This window comes from Pleurodeles waltl, chromosome 4_2 (assembly GCF_031143425.1).
Source record: "Pleurodeles waltl isolate 20211129_DDA chromosome 4_2, aPleWal1.hap1.20221129, whole genome shotgun sequence".
Lineage (NCBI taxonomy): Eukaryota > Metazoa > Chordata > Amphibia > Caudata > Salamandridae > Pleurodeles > Pleurodeles waltl.
This window is the reverse complement of record NC_090443.1, coordinates 967,053,758-967,069,250: the sequence shown is the minus strand read 5'-3', so window position 1 is coordinate 967,069,250 and position 15,493 is coordinate 967,053,758.

Sequence of the window (15,493 nt, the reverse complement as noted above, 5' to 3'; positions counted from 1 at the left end):
GGTCTGAGTTAAGGAGAATGGAAAATGGCATGTCATCAACTACTTTGGAATAGAGTGTTCATTTCTTGCCCAGGGTGCAGGACCAGGGGGACTTATGGATGACAGCGAGTCCTCCTCCCTTTTTATGTGCACGGTCCATATACAGGATGTTGTAGTCTGTGTGGAGGTTGTTGAGGATGTGCAAGGAAGTGGTGGTGTACCATGTTTTTTGTGATGAAGAGGGTGTCAAGCTTATGATATGTGATGAGGTCTGTGAAATCTAGTGCATGGATTACTGCAGAGCGAGCATTAATGAGCATGAGTTGGAATGTGATTTCTGTGGTTTGAGGGTGTATGGTAGTGGGATGTGTTCAAAGTGGGGTCTATGTGTTTTGTGAATGCTATGTCAGTGTCTGGGTCATCATAGTTTTAGTGGGATTGTGGGGATTTGCAGTACTGGTGTTGGGTGATGCACATTATTTTATCCTACCTTATAAATTTCAGTGGAACACCGGTTCTGGCCCAAGGCCCTTCTAAATAGGTGATGTCCTTGTCTTCTCTGCCATTTGCAGAATAGGCCCTGGAGCTGGGACACCTTAAAAAGTTGACTGAAGTAAGGAGAACATAGGAAGTGATGTCACTCCCTGAGCAGATGGCTGAAGGGAAATCCAGAGATGGCACTTCCAATGCAGCTGGTTAATGCGGAATTAGGTCCTCTTGTTTGGATTCTTATTTTAAAGGTCATTTGGGCATGAATACAGTGATACCACTTGCTGTTCACATAAATTATGGGAAATTCAATTATGTCAATCCCTGTGCAAATGAGTGATAGGAAATGAAATTCTCTTGCTTGCTTTCTTCTTTGAAAGAAGCGTTTGGTGACAAACCAATGCTACGACTTACTGTGCAGATGGATGATAGAAAGTGAAGCCCTGTTGCCTAGTTTTACATTTTTAAAGATGGTTTTGGTGGGAAACCAATGGTGTCACTTCCTGTGGAGATGGATGATGGGACATGGACTATCACTTCCTGTGCAAATGAATTGTAGGAAATAAAGTCCTTGTGCTTGGCTTGTTCTTTTAAAGATGATTTTAGCAGGAAACCAGTGATGTCACTTCCTGTGCATATGGATGGTGTGAAATGAAGTCTTCTTGTCTGGCTTCTTTTTAAGATGATTTTGTTGGGAAACCAGTGATGTCACTTCATGTGGAGGATGATGATGGTAAGTGTTGTAATGTCTCTTCTCGTGCATATGGATGGTTGAAGATTGACTCCTCATGCTTGGCTTCTTCTTTTAATGATAGTTTAGATGGGAAACAAGTGTTGTCCCTTCTTGTGCAGACAGAAGATAGGAAATGCAGTGATGTCACATTGTGTGCACATGAATGGTGGGCAATCCAAAGTTGTCACTTCCTATGCAGTTGGATGATGGGAAGTAGCCGTCTTCCTATTCAACGAATGTTTCAGGCGTGGATTGGGTATTCCTCATCTACACTGGCGAACCAGATCAGGCCGGACTGGCCATTCAAGGTATCCATCCTTAGTTGATCCAGATGCTCTCTTTGTCTTTGGATGGTGGCAAGGAGTAAAAGGGGTGATGCTGATCAACATCTAGTTCCAGACACCCAATACATGGGCAAAAAGGAGACAACAGGCTTCACACCTTGAACTTATCAACCTTTGGTAGGGACACCTCAATGGTAACAAAAGGGGAAGTCCTGACACAGAGCTTACCTTATACTTCGAAAAAGATGACTGCCTCTTGATCCCCAAACCTTCACAATTCTCCATTTGGATATCAAACCAGCCAACACGTGCTATGCCCCTAATTAGGCTTTGAGGCCTGGGGCTTTCACAAAGGTCGTATTTTCATATAATTTAATCTTCCAATAAGGTGAAATTCGACACGGGTTATAATCCCCCCACATCTTTCAATCTCTCCGGTCCTGTCAGATTGACTGGTTTGATATCAAAATGAAGAGTTGTGGACCTACCACAGGACTGGTTCGCTAATCAATGGAAGATTGTGATTTCAAAAAATTGAATATACTCTCTCGCTTTGGATACATTTCACAATTGTATACAACTACGAAAATTGCACACTACAAAGTGAATACATTTTGAGAAGAGTGTTAAAAACTAAAACTGTATAACACAGTGTGATGTAGAATTATGGATCACAAAGAGATTCCAAGAAAAATGGCAAAACTTGTTTACTTCATTCACTGAGAATTGATAATAAGAACATATTGCGCATCAGCACAAGCTTATTGCCTATTTGCTAATTTTGGGTAGGTATACTCAACAATTACTAATTAACTTGACAAACCCCAGAGGTGTCGGAGTTAGTCACTTTTAAGGATACCCTGGATTTTCTGGGACCACCCCAATTTTTTTCAACATCTCTCCTGCAACATTTCAGTAAATTTTGCACATTCCTGCTTTTTTTTTTTTACAGATGATCGACTCATCACAGGGGGAGGCATGTTTTTGCATGTTATAGTGCAGGATTAGATAGTTAGCACCCCTTATAAGATATAAATGTAAATATCACAGATGATATGGTGAGAAAATGTTGAATTTAATTGCCTTCTGTGCCTCCATGTCTGTGTGTTCTATGTTAATGAGGTTTCCAATTAATTAAACATGTGCTACATCGTTGCTGCAAAGTTGTACTTCAACTTTTGGTTTGTGGAATATCCTTGATATTGATCACTGCTGTAAGCTAGCTGATCTGTGAGTGCAAGGATTCTAAGCTGGACATGACTCTTAAGACAATTAGAAGGTGGTGCGCATTCACTTTAATATGATACAAGGTGAGTAATGATAAATGGACAGACAGTTGGATTATATGAAGGGTAGATGGCCCGACAGATAGCTCAGTGGCTGAGCTGGATGGATAGGTGGGAGGATGTGAACATAGACGGAAAGGTGGATAGCTGGGTAGATGAACCAGTGGCTTAATTGAATTTGAGGGGGCCCCCCTGCAAAGTACCTAGAGAGGACCCATCTCCCCTTGAACTCAGTCAGGGGCCTGGCGCCCGTGCAGTGTTCTGTGCTGAGGAGGCTCCCTAGAGCTTGGGCCCCACCTGCAACACGGGGGCCTTTGTTACGAACAAACAAAGGCCCATATTTATACTCCTTTTGCGCTGAATTTGCGTCATTTTTTTCACACAAATTTGGCGCAAACTTAACTCCATATTTATATTTTGACATTAGACATGTCTAACGTCAAAATATAGGAGTTTTCACCATTTTTTGGATGAGTGAACCTACCTTGCGTTAATGAGATGCAAGGTAGGCGCTCCCATCCAAAAAATATAAAAAGGGCTAAATATTGGTGCTAAGCTTGCTTAGCACCATTATTTAATGCCTGGGTCAGACGTGTGGACCCATTTCCACAGTTAAACACAATGGAATGGGTCCACAGGTGCCCTCCCCAAGCCCCAGGAACACCTCCACCATAGGGACACCGGAGAATGGGGGACCTCATCCCAGGTAAGTCCAGGTAAGTATTTTTTAAATATTTTTTTTTTGTCATTGGGGGCCCTAACTTGGGGACCCCTTGAATGGCACAGGGTGCAATGGCCACGCCCGGGGGACACTTGTCCCCTGTGCTGGCCATCGGGGTAGTGGGCATGACTCATGTCTTTCCTAAGGCAGGAGTCATGTTTTTGGTGGTTGTGTGCCAGTAAATGGCACTAGTCTGGTTAGAGGCATTTTTTTGCCTCTAACCAGGCTAGCATCATTTTATGACTCACAACCCCATTCTTCCCTACAGCCAACCCCCCCCCTCTCACCCACCAGCTAGCATCATTTTAGTTGACGCTAGCACAAGGTGAGAGCCGGCTTGTGCCATTCCATTAATTTAGTGCCCGGCAGGCACTCAGGAATGGCGCAAACCGGCCCTATACTTTTCGGTGCAAAACTGCATTTCCCCAGTTTTGCACCAAAAAGTATAAATTTAAGCCAAAATGCCTCCACGGACTCCAGCGGAGGCACGCACTTTTTAAACGTACATCTCTATTTAAAAAAGTGTTCATTTTGCATTCCCCTTATTGTGATTACCCACTTGAAAGTCTAAATTCACCTGTATTTTTGAGTCAAAAGGTGCCTAGGCCATACATGACAACATACACGAATCAGGAGACTCCTGGGGGCATATTTATACTCCGTTTGCGCCGGAATTGTGTCGTTTTTTCCGACGCAAAAGTAACTCCATATTTATACTTTGGCGTTAGACGCGTCTAGCGCCAAAGTCCATGGAGTTTGCGTCCTTTTTTAGCGTGGACACCTACTTTGCGTTAATTATATGCAAGGTAGGCGTTCCTGTCTAAAAAAGTGACTCCGCGGCATGTGCGCCGTATTTACACTCCCGGGCAAAATTCACGCCCGGGAGTGGGCGGGTCAAAAAAAATGACGTACGGCCGCTTTTGCGCCGTTTTTTAGCGCCTGGAAAAGGCAGGCGTTAAGGGACCTGTGGGCTCGGAAGGAGCCCAGAGGTGCCCTCCCATGCCCCCAGGGACACCCCCTGTCACCCTTGCCCACCCCAGGAGGACACCCAAGGCTGGAGGGACCCATCCCAGGGACAATAAGGTAAGTTCTCGTAAGTATTTTTTTAAAAAAAAAATTGTGGCATAGGGGGGCCTGATTCGTGCCCCCCTACATGCCACTATGCCCAATGACCATGCCCAGGGGACAGAAGTCCCCTGGGCCTGGCCATTGGGCAAGGGGGCATGACTCCTGTCTTTGCTAAGACAGGAGTCATTTCTATGGGGGTTGGGAGTGGAAAAAAATGGCGCAAATCGGGTTGAGGCGAAAAATTTGCCTCAGCCTGACTTGCCCCATTTTTTCATGCCCAAGCTCCATATCCCCCTACGCCGGCGCTGCCTGGTGTACGTCGTTTTTTTCAACGCACACCAGGCAGCGCCGGCGGCTAACGCCGGCTAACGTCATTGCTTAAATACAGCGCCCGCATGGTACTTCAGAATGGCGTTAGCCGGCGCTAATTTTTTTGACGCAAAACTGCATTAGCGCAGTTTTGCGTCAAAAAGTATAAATATGGGGCCTGATTTTGAAAGCTAAAAATAACTTTTTAGGGTTGAGCCTATGAGTGCAGGGGCTTGCTCTGTTGTGTTCAGTAAAGGGCTTGGAGCCCGCCTGTCGCTCACCATTTGTTGGTTTGCGTGGCACTCTTCTTTACAGCCTCGTAATTCGTCAAAGCATGTCTGACATCATTTCCATTCCTCTGGTTGGAGCAGGGATCAAGTACTAATTGATTTAAACTTCATTAGTACCAGCCCGCTGCTCCCGACGTGATCAAGGTACTATTTTGTTGTAACTTCCAGTGCCCCACAAACAGAAGTCTTGTACCTGGCAAAAACGTGCCCAGCAGGACAATCAAAATTTCTAAGTTTTATTTTTTAAAGTTAACTTTATTTTATTTTCTCACTTTCCACGCATTTTTTTTATCATTTTGTTTTTGCTCGTGGGCTCTGTTGTCAAAAGATGACAATTAACTTGTTCGAAATATGCCAGATCTATTGCATTGCAAATGTTTGTTTTGAGATGGCTCCCACCTGAAATTGATACTACTTCAATAGAAATCAATGGGGAAAATCCATTCCCCCAATTTCTTTTTTCAAAATTTCACATTTTCTTCTTTTATAATGTTGGCACGTATGGTAGGCTATCCTTGATCTCAGAAATGTTAGAATGACGCAAATGCAGCTAAAGTACGAGCGAGATACACGCAAAACGGAACGTCTCCTTACTAGCTGGTGAACAGCAGAGGAGTCAGTGCTGAGCATCCCCTTCAGAAGCCTTCTTGTCCTGGGTCGACAGAGAGTCGCCTCGTGCGCCACCGCCCCGCGCGCGCCCCTGCTGCCCGCCTCGTGCAGTGACACCCGCGCTCCCGGCTCCGCGCGCAGTTTGTTTAATTAAGTATCCTCCCTAATGGGATTGCCTTATTTCCATAACAAACTCGCAGCCTGCCGTAACATCAGCTCCCTCATTCATTACTGGTAATTAGATATGGATTCCCCAACAACTTCATCCCTTATGATGAATGTCCCCCCTGACAGTCACCATTACACATTAGCATTTTTCCAGTGCATTCAATACATCATCTCCCTCCGCTCTTTTTTCAGTGGGCGGGAATATATTTTAAATAAAATATTAGCAATCCATTGCTGAGATTTATGCGTTCTGAAGTGCCTGGAATCTTCTGCCGAGCTTTGAATTACTTCATTATTTACTTGTGCGTCTTCGCTTCACAGTTTGATTGGATTTTAATGGAGTGGGCTCCTCTCCAGGGGAGTCCACACTAGACCGGACACGAGTGTTCCTGCAGTGGGGAACAAAAAGCGACTCATTCCAAGAAGTACCTCAGAAAGGGGGCGCTGTGTCTCTGGGAGTGGCAGACTTTGGGCCTGGGACCCTACAAAGCATGGCAATGAGGGAACTTTTGCAAAAGTTGTCTACGTAAGATGGAGCATGCTCAAACTTATTGATGTCGATTCACCAAAATGATGGGGGCAGAGAAGAGGCTGGCACTGCACACCCTCTGATCTTGATAACTTCATATGTTTGACCTCTCACCCCACCCGTAGCCCCTCAAAAGGCAGCTATTTGCTTCTGTTGGGGTAGAAGAAGGACACAAAAATGGAAGATAAACTACATAAAAGTAAACAGGTCTCTTAGATGGGGTTGCCAACTGCTCCATATTTTGCAGTTTTGCCCTGCTCTACTGTCCGGCAGCCCGCACACAAGCACTGTGTGACGCCCACTGTTCTGCATTTGGGTTCCCTGTCAATTGTAACCCTAAAAATGCAAGCAACTCTCACTTTTTTTATGAGCTGTAAAATGGGCACCTGTCTGTAGCAGGGAGGGAGGAGCTGCAAGAGAGGTCATGCACAATGCACCTACAGGGGCACGTTCAGCTACTGAGGTGCAAATCCAGCCACCTGCCTCTAAACAGCCCTGACTGTGGGTGAAAACCGTGCTGGTGACCCGGAGTATGTTTTTGGTGTTTATTTCTTTTATTCATCCGGTTTCAAACTACTGACCTATTGTCAGATCAGTAGACAGTGGTACAGGGACAGTATGATTTGCTCAGGATCAAACAGTTTGTTACAGCATTAGCCAGAAACTGCAGCACACTACCCCTTGGTGCAAAGCTATACATTTACCACATTGCATTATTCCTCTAAACTGGGCACGTTTCCCTCCCGTCTTCCACATAACATCCACTCAACTTTTACTCTGATTTGAAATAAACCCCGGGCAAAATTTACTAACACTTTGGCCCGTATTTATACTTTTTGACGCTAAACTGCGCTAACGCAGTTTAGCGTCAAAATATTTTGCGCCGGCTAACGCCATTCTGAAGCACCATGCGGGCGCCGTATTTATTGAATGGCGTTAGCCGGCGCAAGCAGACCGGCGCTGCCTGGTGTGCGTGGAAAAAAACCACGTACACCAGGCAGCGCCGGCGTAGGGAAAAATGGCACTAGGGCGTCTTAAAAATGGTGCAAGTCAGGTTGACGCAAAAAATCGCCTCCACCCGATTTGCGCCATTTTTAACGACGCCCAGACGCCATTTACATGACTCCTGTCTTAGTAAAGACAGGAGTCATGCCCCCTTGCCCAATGGCCATGCCCAGGGGACCTACGTCCCCTGGGCATGGTCATTGGGCATTGAGGCATGTAGGGGGGCACAAATCAGGCCCCCCTATGCCACAAAAAAATATTTTAAAAAAATATATTTATACTTACCTGAACTTACCTGAATGTCCCTGGGGTGGGTCCCTCCATCCTTGGGTGTCCTCCTGGGGTGGGCAAGGGTGGCAGGGGGGGTCCCTGGGGGCATGGGAGGGCAGCTGTGGGCTCATTTTGAGCCCACAGGTCCCTTAACGCCTGCCCTGACCCAGGCGTTAAAAAGTGGCGCAAATGCGGGGTTTTCTGCCCCGCCAACTCCCGGGCGTGATTTTTGCCCGGGAGTATAAATACGACGCATTTGCGTCGCAGTCATTTTTTTGGACGGGAACGCCTACCTTGCATCTCATTAACGCAAGGAAGGCGTTCACGCTAAAAAATGACGCTCTTTACTCATACTTTGGCGCTAGACGCGTCTAGCGACAAAGTATAAATATGGCGTTAGTTTTGCGCCGAATTTGCGTTGAAAAAAACGACGCTAATTCGGCGCAAACGGAGTATAAATATGCCCCTTTGTGTCAGGTTTGTGTTACTTGTGTAATGCAAACTTGACAGATACAAATTGTTACTTTTGGATTTACTGTCCAACACAAATCGGAATTTGATTTGGATAGTATCCTAAAGTAACATAAAGTTGCAGTATGTGCTGCTGTGCAATACTTTGCATCAAGGAGGTGTTCCATATGTGGTACAAGGGTGTTCCCATGCAACCACCCAAGGGTTTTGACACAAATCCCGATCTGCTAAAACTGGTAGACAGAGAGATGTGCAAAAACCCTACTCCTATTGAAGGCAGGCACAAAGAGGAAAATATTCTAATTTCTCCTAGTTTTTCCAACTTTGCATGTGTGCTGCGCTATACAGCACACATACCAAGTGAGAAAAGTCTTAAAACATGGTAGTTTGCCTGAGACAGTGCATGCACTGTCAGCGAAGTCTGTTGCAAACAAAAAAAGCTTAAAAAGGCATAGAGCCCACCAATTACTTACCATTGGTTGGTTTCCATGTCAATCTTATTCCCTTGCTTCTTATTCGCCAGAGCTTTCTGCTTCCTCCAAGGGCTTCTAGTATGTGTCCCTGACATGGAGCATGGACCAAGTACAACCTCCTGTCTGCGGCCATTGTCCATCCACTGACTGTGACCCTGCTGTTACTTTTTAAAAACTTTTAAACATTCATTCTATAAGAGTGCATGTGGCTGCAGTCTATCCCTCTCTCTCCCGTCTCGGTCCCTCATCCCACCGTCTGCCCCTCCCTCATGTTGCTTGCCTCCCCCCTCCTCCCACTGTCTGTTGGGTTGCTCCTCCTTCTCTCCGCCCCATACCTCCCTTGTGTTCCTGCCCCCCTGCCTTTGTCCTGACTTCCTCCTCCTAATGTCTGTTATGTTTCTGCTTCCTCCCCTGCACCTCCCTCGTGTGTCTTTCCGTCTCCATATCCTCCTCCGAATTTCTAGTGTGCTGGTGCTTGCTTGATCCCTCCTCCACCGCACCTCCCCTGAGTCACTTTCCCCTTGAGTTTTTTAGACATATTGCACAGCAGTGCGGGCTGCTGCACAACATGGCTTAAAGAAAAAAATTATAAGACAGTCAACTCTGGTCACTTGATAACATTTATTTTCCTTTACTTTAAGCCCTGTTGCACAGCAGCCAGTGCAGTCTAAAAACACTGACAAAGCAGGTAGATCTTGCATAGTCGAAACATATTGGCATTGCCAATGCTTGTTGTTAGACTTCCAGTACAAAACCTATGCTTTAGAGAACGCACAGACCTTTGCACTATGGCATAGGGGTGTATGGATTGGCACATAGCTGCAAAAAGTGCACCAGTACAAGGAGAGAAGACAGCAGTTCCACATCTTAGCATATATGTGTGCTGTCATTCTCTCCTCCTGTCATGCAACAATGCACAGCAAATTTAGTAAATGTGGCCCTCAATCCTGCCAAAAGGGAGCTGAGGAATAAGTACAAAAGGTGATTGCCCAAGAGCACACAATTTGGCCAAATGTGTGGCAGGGACGAACAACTGTAGCTCCTATTCCAGTTTCCAACTAGTCTACTAGACCATAACTGGGGTGGCAATGATTCTGATGGAAAGGCCAAGGGGCTGTCTTTCACAGAGATATGTCACTGTGTTGCCGGCCGTGCCCAGCTTTAAAATACAGTGTTTATTTCCAACATATTAATGTGAAGTGGTATAACCGAGTTTACATATCAATTATCCTAGTTCCATGGCTAAAATGTACTCACTTGTCCTGTGGCAGTAGATAGTTACTGGGTAGTATGCCTGGTAGATACTTATATTTACAATTGGAATATCAAAGTTTAAGACTGTTTCATTACATTTGGCTACCAGAGTTGTTTATTTTGTATAACCTGTCTCTCAAAAGTTGCAATAGCATGCAATCAAGGCTTACTGCAAGAGATGGTAAAATGATCAAAACTCTATAAAATACGAATGGTAAGCACACTCTAAAAACCCAAGCCCATATTTATCATGGGTTTGCATCACTTTTGCGCAGTGGTCGAAGTTGGTGGAACAAGAGGGGCATGAAGTGACCATACTTTTATGATTTATGAAACAGCGTTCCCCCACTTTTTGTAAAAAGACAACTGTCCTAGGATAGTTAATTCTGACAGTTTAAATGCCTCAGCAGAAGTGTCATTCAGTGAATCTCCTGTGCAGTGAAACCGAAACCGGGCAGACAGCTAAAGAAGCCTTCCTGCCAAGGTGCCTGCTTGCCTGAAAGAATTGCAAATGTGCGCTACGAGTTGATCTACAAATGTAAATGATGCTTTGGAGCAGGTACTGGCTTTAATTGACCTAATCACTCAAAGCTTTGTGATGACAAAGATTTATTATTTTTAAGTGGTAGTGCAAAGAGTTAACAACTGGGCTGTGAAATGCTTGTTTTTGATTGTAATTGTATTTATATCGCACTTACTACACCTGGAGGTGTTGACGGGACAGTAATGTAAAAAAAATGCATTACATGCACTCTGGGTATTACTAAAATCGATATTTTGGAAGCATAATTTTATCTTTAAAATTGTGCACATTTTGTAGCATTCTACCTTATACTGTGTGTAATGCAAGTTTAAAATAATGAATTACATATTCATAGTGCTTTCTGTCATAGGCTCTGACATCGTAGCACTAAAAATACACAAGTATCTTTTCTCTACTGCACCAACCATGACTTAATTCTGTGGCTCCAGGGTTACACAATGATTGTATTGTATAATGTATAATGATTGAAGTGAATTAACTAAGAGAGGTTTCATAATGTAATTTAGTGCATTTCCCCAAAAACAACTTTTTACATTTATTTTTCGTTTAAGCTGCATGTTATTTTTTATGAAGTTACCTGACGGTAAAAGACCAAAAAGAATTACAGAATATTTAAAATTTTTTAGCAATACCTTTGACCCTGCCCCCATGCTCACTGACCCCCTCCCCTCCCCACTGCATGCAGTATCACAGTTCCCTTAATTTTTTGATGTACTTCGAGCACTGCTCTTGCGCCACACAAGGGGGCACAGGAGTGATGCAAAACCTTGAACGATATTTACCAAGCTATGCATGGCCAGTCGCTGCCTTGCGTTACTCTGCCCCAGGCAGGCATTACATGGGTGGAGCGTAGGTGTCCCATGCATTCACATAAGTATTCCCATTCCAAGATTTACCATTAATGGTAGACCTGGGAATTTCCATTCCAAGATTTACCATTAATGGTAGACCTGGGAATTCTCATTCCAAGATTTACCATTAATGGTAGACTGGAATTCCCATTCCAAGATTTACCATTAATGGTAGATCTGGAAATGCCATTACGCCTCCCCTGGGGGAGGTGTGATGAGGAGAAATATGTTTAGTCCTCGTTTTTTCTTCTTTCTATGTTTGGTGCATTGTGCAGTACATGTAGAAAGGGTAAAATGCCTCTGAAGATTGTTTTTGCGCAGGAGGGTGCCTCTTCCTGCAGAAAAACAACCCTGCCCACAATGCAGGCACCCTTGCACTATGATGCAAGGGTGCCTGTGTTGGCACTAGGCACCAGTTTGTGCACCAGCGCAGGCAGAGAGCAGGAACGCGCCATGTAATATTAAATACAGCGCAGTTCTGCCCTTTCGCACAGCGCAGTTCACCCAGAGGGCTTGCTGCATTGCATGTGTGAAAATTTGATACATATGCCCCTCAATCTCTGACCAGGTTATATCTTTTAAGATGGCCTGCGTTAGAGGTGGGCAGGTTTGTTTCAAATTGCATAAAAGCTGTACACCATCCATAGCCCCTCGCTCTCCAACAAATGCCTTCTGATGCCTTCGCCATGCAAAGAACCTCCCCACCTGCAATGTGTCTTCATATTTGCCAAGTGTCTTGCAAAGCAATAATGGATAGTTGACCACTCTGTCTTGGAGCTTTGTTTACTATTTATTCCTGGTGGCCACTGCCTCCTTTGCTCCTAAGACTGGGCTAGCAAAGACAACACTCAGGGCATCAAAGGGGTGAGCCCAGGGTAGCAGCTGCTACTCTTATAACCCACTAATTCATGTTTGTGCTCCTGGAGGAGAATCATATGGAAGGACACAGCAGCAAACAAATGCTAGCAGGCTCATGGAGTCTGCCTGTTTTCTACATGTTGTAGGACCTGGAGCCCCAACTAAGCCCATAATTACGAGTGCCCCGGAGGAGGGTGCAGTGTTTCTTGCACCTTAGAAAATCTGACACCACAAGGGTTGGAATTTATAAAACACGATAAATAGCACCAATCCCAATTTTTTGAGAAGTAACACGTGCTTGATTCGCCAAAATGTGCATGTTCCAGTAATTGCCGGTCTTCTTTCTCTTGTTAAATTTACTTCAGCAAAGTTACCCCTTGATGGAGTAATATTCCAGGTAAGGAATGTCCTATCTCTGGGTGTATAGCGTGCGTTGCAGAGTGGGCTTCGCCTGAAGGTCTAGCAGCACCCACACAATCTAAGAGCATAAACAAACCTTCCTGTGACTCTTTCCCAATATATATTTTTTAAGTGCTGTTACACATGTGCAATGCCATTTCAAAATGAACAGGTGTGCACTCTGTACACCTGCCAAAGCATACTGAGAAATGCTAATTCACAAATATTTTCCAAAGGCATAATTCTGGATCCAGTATGAGTTTCCAAAAGTCACACATCTATATCCCTGGAAGAGTTTATTCTTGGGCTGGAATTTGAGGACTGACGGAGATTTACAAAGGCTTTGTGCTGGCACAAACAAATGCAAAGTGAAGCAAAACAGTAGAGGGCATTAACTATTTACAATAAAAAGTGTTTTGTGGCTGAAAGATGCCCTTTACTCAGCACAAAAAATGCTTTGCAATACTTTAAAACAAGGGGCATTACTAGGGACCTGCCACACAAACTCTAATCGGTTTTGATGCAAAACTTGATCTACCATGATAGTCAGAACAGGCGTTGCACAAAAACATTAATTCCTACTTCAAGCAGACATTAACAATTAGAAATGTGTTTATTTCTAAGAAACTAAAAACTCAGATGCATTGCAAACAATAATAAATTGAAAACAGAAAACAAGGTGAAAATAGGTCCAAAAGGTGCAAAGCATCAATTGCAGGTATCTAGTGTTACCAGACCATTACAAAGACAAAAGAGCACACTGAATGGAACCTGCTGTAGCCCGCTGGGAGGTGTACCTTTTGTGCTCGGCACAGGGGGGTCCGCACAATGCTATTCGTAGCTGTGCGCTGCGTCGGGTCCTTCGAGCACCCATCAGGAGATGCGTGGTGCTGCAGTGCAAAGTTCTGCATCAAATTCAGGCCCATATTTATACTTTTTGACGCACAACTGCGCCAACGCAGTTGTGCGTCAAACATTTTACCGCCGGCTAACGCCATTCCAACGCACCATGACGGTGCCTTATTAATGGAATGACGTTAGCCGGCGCTGCGGACTGGTGTGCGTTAAAAAAAATGACTCACACCAGGCAGCGCCGGCGTATGGGAAAATGGGGGTTGTGCGTCAAAAAATGGTGCAAGTCAGGTCTGAGGCAAAATTCAGGCCTCAAACCGGATTTGCGCCATTTATTTTTACGCCCAACCTCCATTGACATGACTCCTGTCTTAGCAAAGACAGGAGTCATGCCCCCTTGCCCAATGGCCATGCCCGGGGGACGTATGTCCCCCGGGCATGGTCATTGGGCATAGTGGCATGTAGGGGAGACCAAATCAGGCCCCCCTATGCCACAAAAAAAATCGGAAAAAATACTTACCCGAACTTACCTTTACTTCCCTGGGATGGGTCCCTCCATCCTTGGGTGTCCTTCTGGGGTGGGCAAGGGTGGCAGGGGGTGTCCCTGGGGGCAGGGGAGGGCTCCTCTGGGCTCCTTCCGAGCCCACAGGTCCCTTAACGCCTGCCCTGACCCAGGCGTTAAAAAACGGCGCACATCAGGCTGTGCGCCGTTTTTTAAGGCCCACCCCCTCCTGTGCATCAAAATGACGCCAGAGTATAAATAAGGGGCACAGGCCTTAAAGTCATTTTTTGGAAGGGAACGCCTACCTTGCATATAATTAACGCAAGGCTGGTTCCCCCTTCCAAAAAATGACGCACATGGTGGAATTTTGACGCCCGCGGGGTCGGGCGTCAAAGTATAAATATCGGGCAGGGTTTGCGCCGATTGTGCGTCAAATTTTTTGATGCACATTCGGCGCAAACAGAGTATAAATATGCCCCTCAGTGAGGCTGCCGAACAGGTGCTCGGAGGTGGTGCAATGCAAGGCCCTGCTCAGACTGCGCTTCGTCAGATCCAGTGAATCCTTTATTTATTTATTTGAGCAGGAAGTGGTATACTCTGACACCAGCCTTGGGTCCAGGACAGGAGGACATCACTTGTGGGGTCAGAAAAAAATTCCCACATAGACCAGGCGAGAGACTAGGTCAGGTCCTGTTGGGTCTCATCAGCTGGTAAGGAGAGGGCTCTGGAAGCTTGTTATGTCCATATAGCTCAAAGAGGAAGCCTGCCAACTGGCCCTTGGGATCACTTCTGGGGTCCCGGATTCTAGGCAAGCTGGTCCAATCCCTCTTCAAACAGCAGGGCAGTCCTTCTTTTGAATCTTCTCAGTCCAGGAGTGTTTTGATTTCAGATTTGAAAAATGCCACTTTTATACTCAGTGCCATCCTGTGGGTGGAGGGCACTCCTTTGTTTAACCCTAAAACTGTTTCTGGTAAGTTCTTCCCTTTTCCCTGGATTTGACTCCAGTCCATATAGTAAAACAAAGGGAAGGCTCAGGTGTGAGCTGCATTTGCCAGTGACACAGTAGGCATCTTCTGAAGTCAGGAAAGGGCTGGGTAAAGCCCCCAGGCTGCCATTTAAAACTTGGAAAGGGCTGGGTACAACCCCATCCCCAGGCCATTCTGTTCAGGAGATGAACACATTTCCTCATACCCAGGTCTGAAGGCAACTGTGTGGGAAGAATGTACATTCCATCCCAGGAGAGCCATTAACAGTCATGTAACCCTTGACATCGGCAGAAAGGATATTTTTGGTTTAGGCAGAAAAATGGCAACTTTCTAGAAGTGGCATTTTCAAAATAGTAATTTAAAATCCAGCTTTACTATTAAACAAGATTTTAAATTGCAATTCAAAAGCGTGGAATAAGTATTTTTCTAGATAGTCGTAAACTATCACATTAAATGTAATAAGGTAACCCAGTGTTAGCCTATGGGAGGCTTGCCATACCACAGTGAAAAACGACTTTGGGTTTTTCACTGCCAGGACATGGAAAACTTAAGTACACATGTCC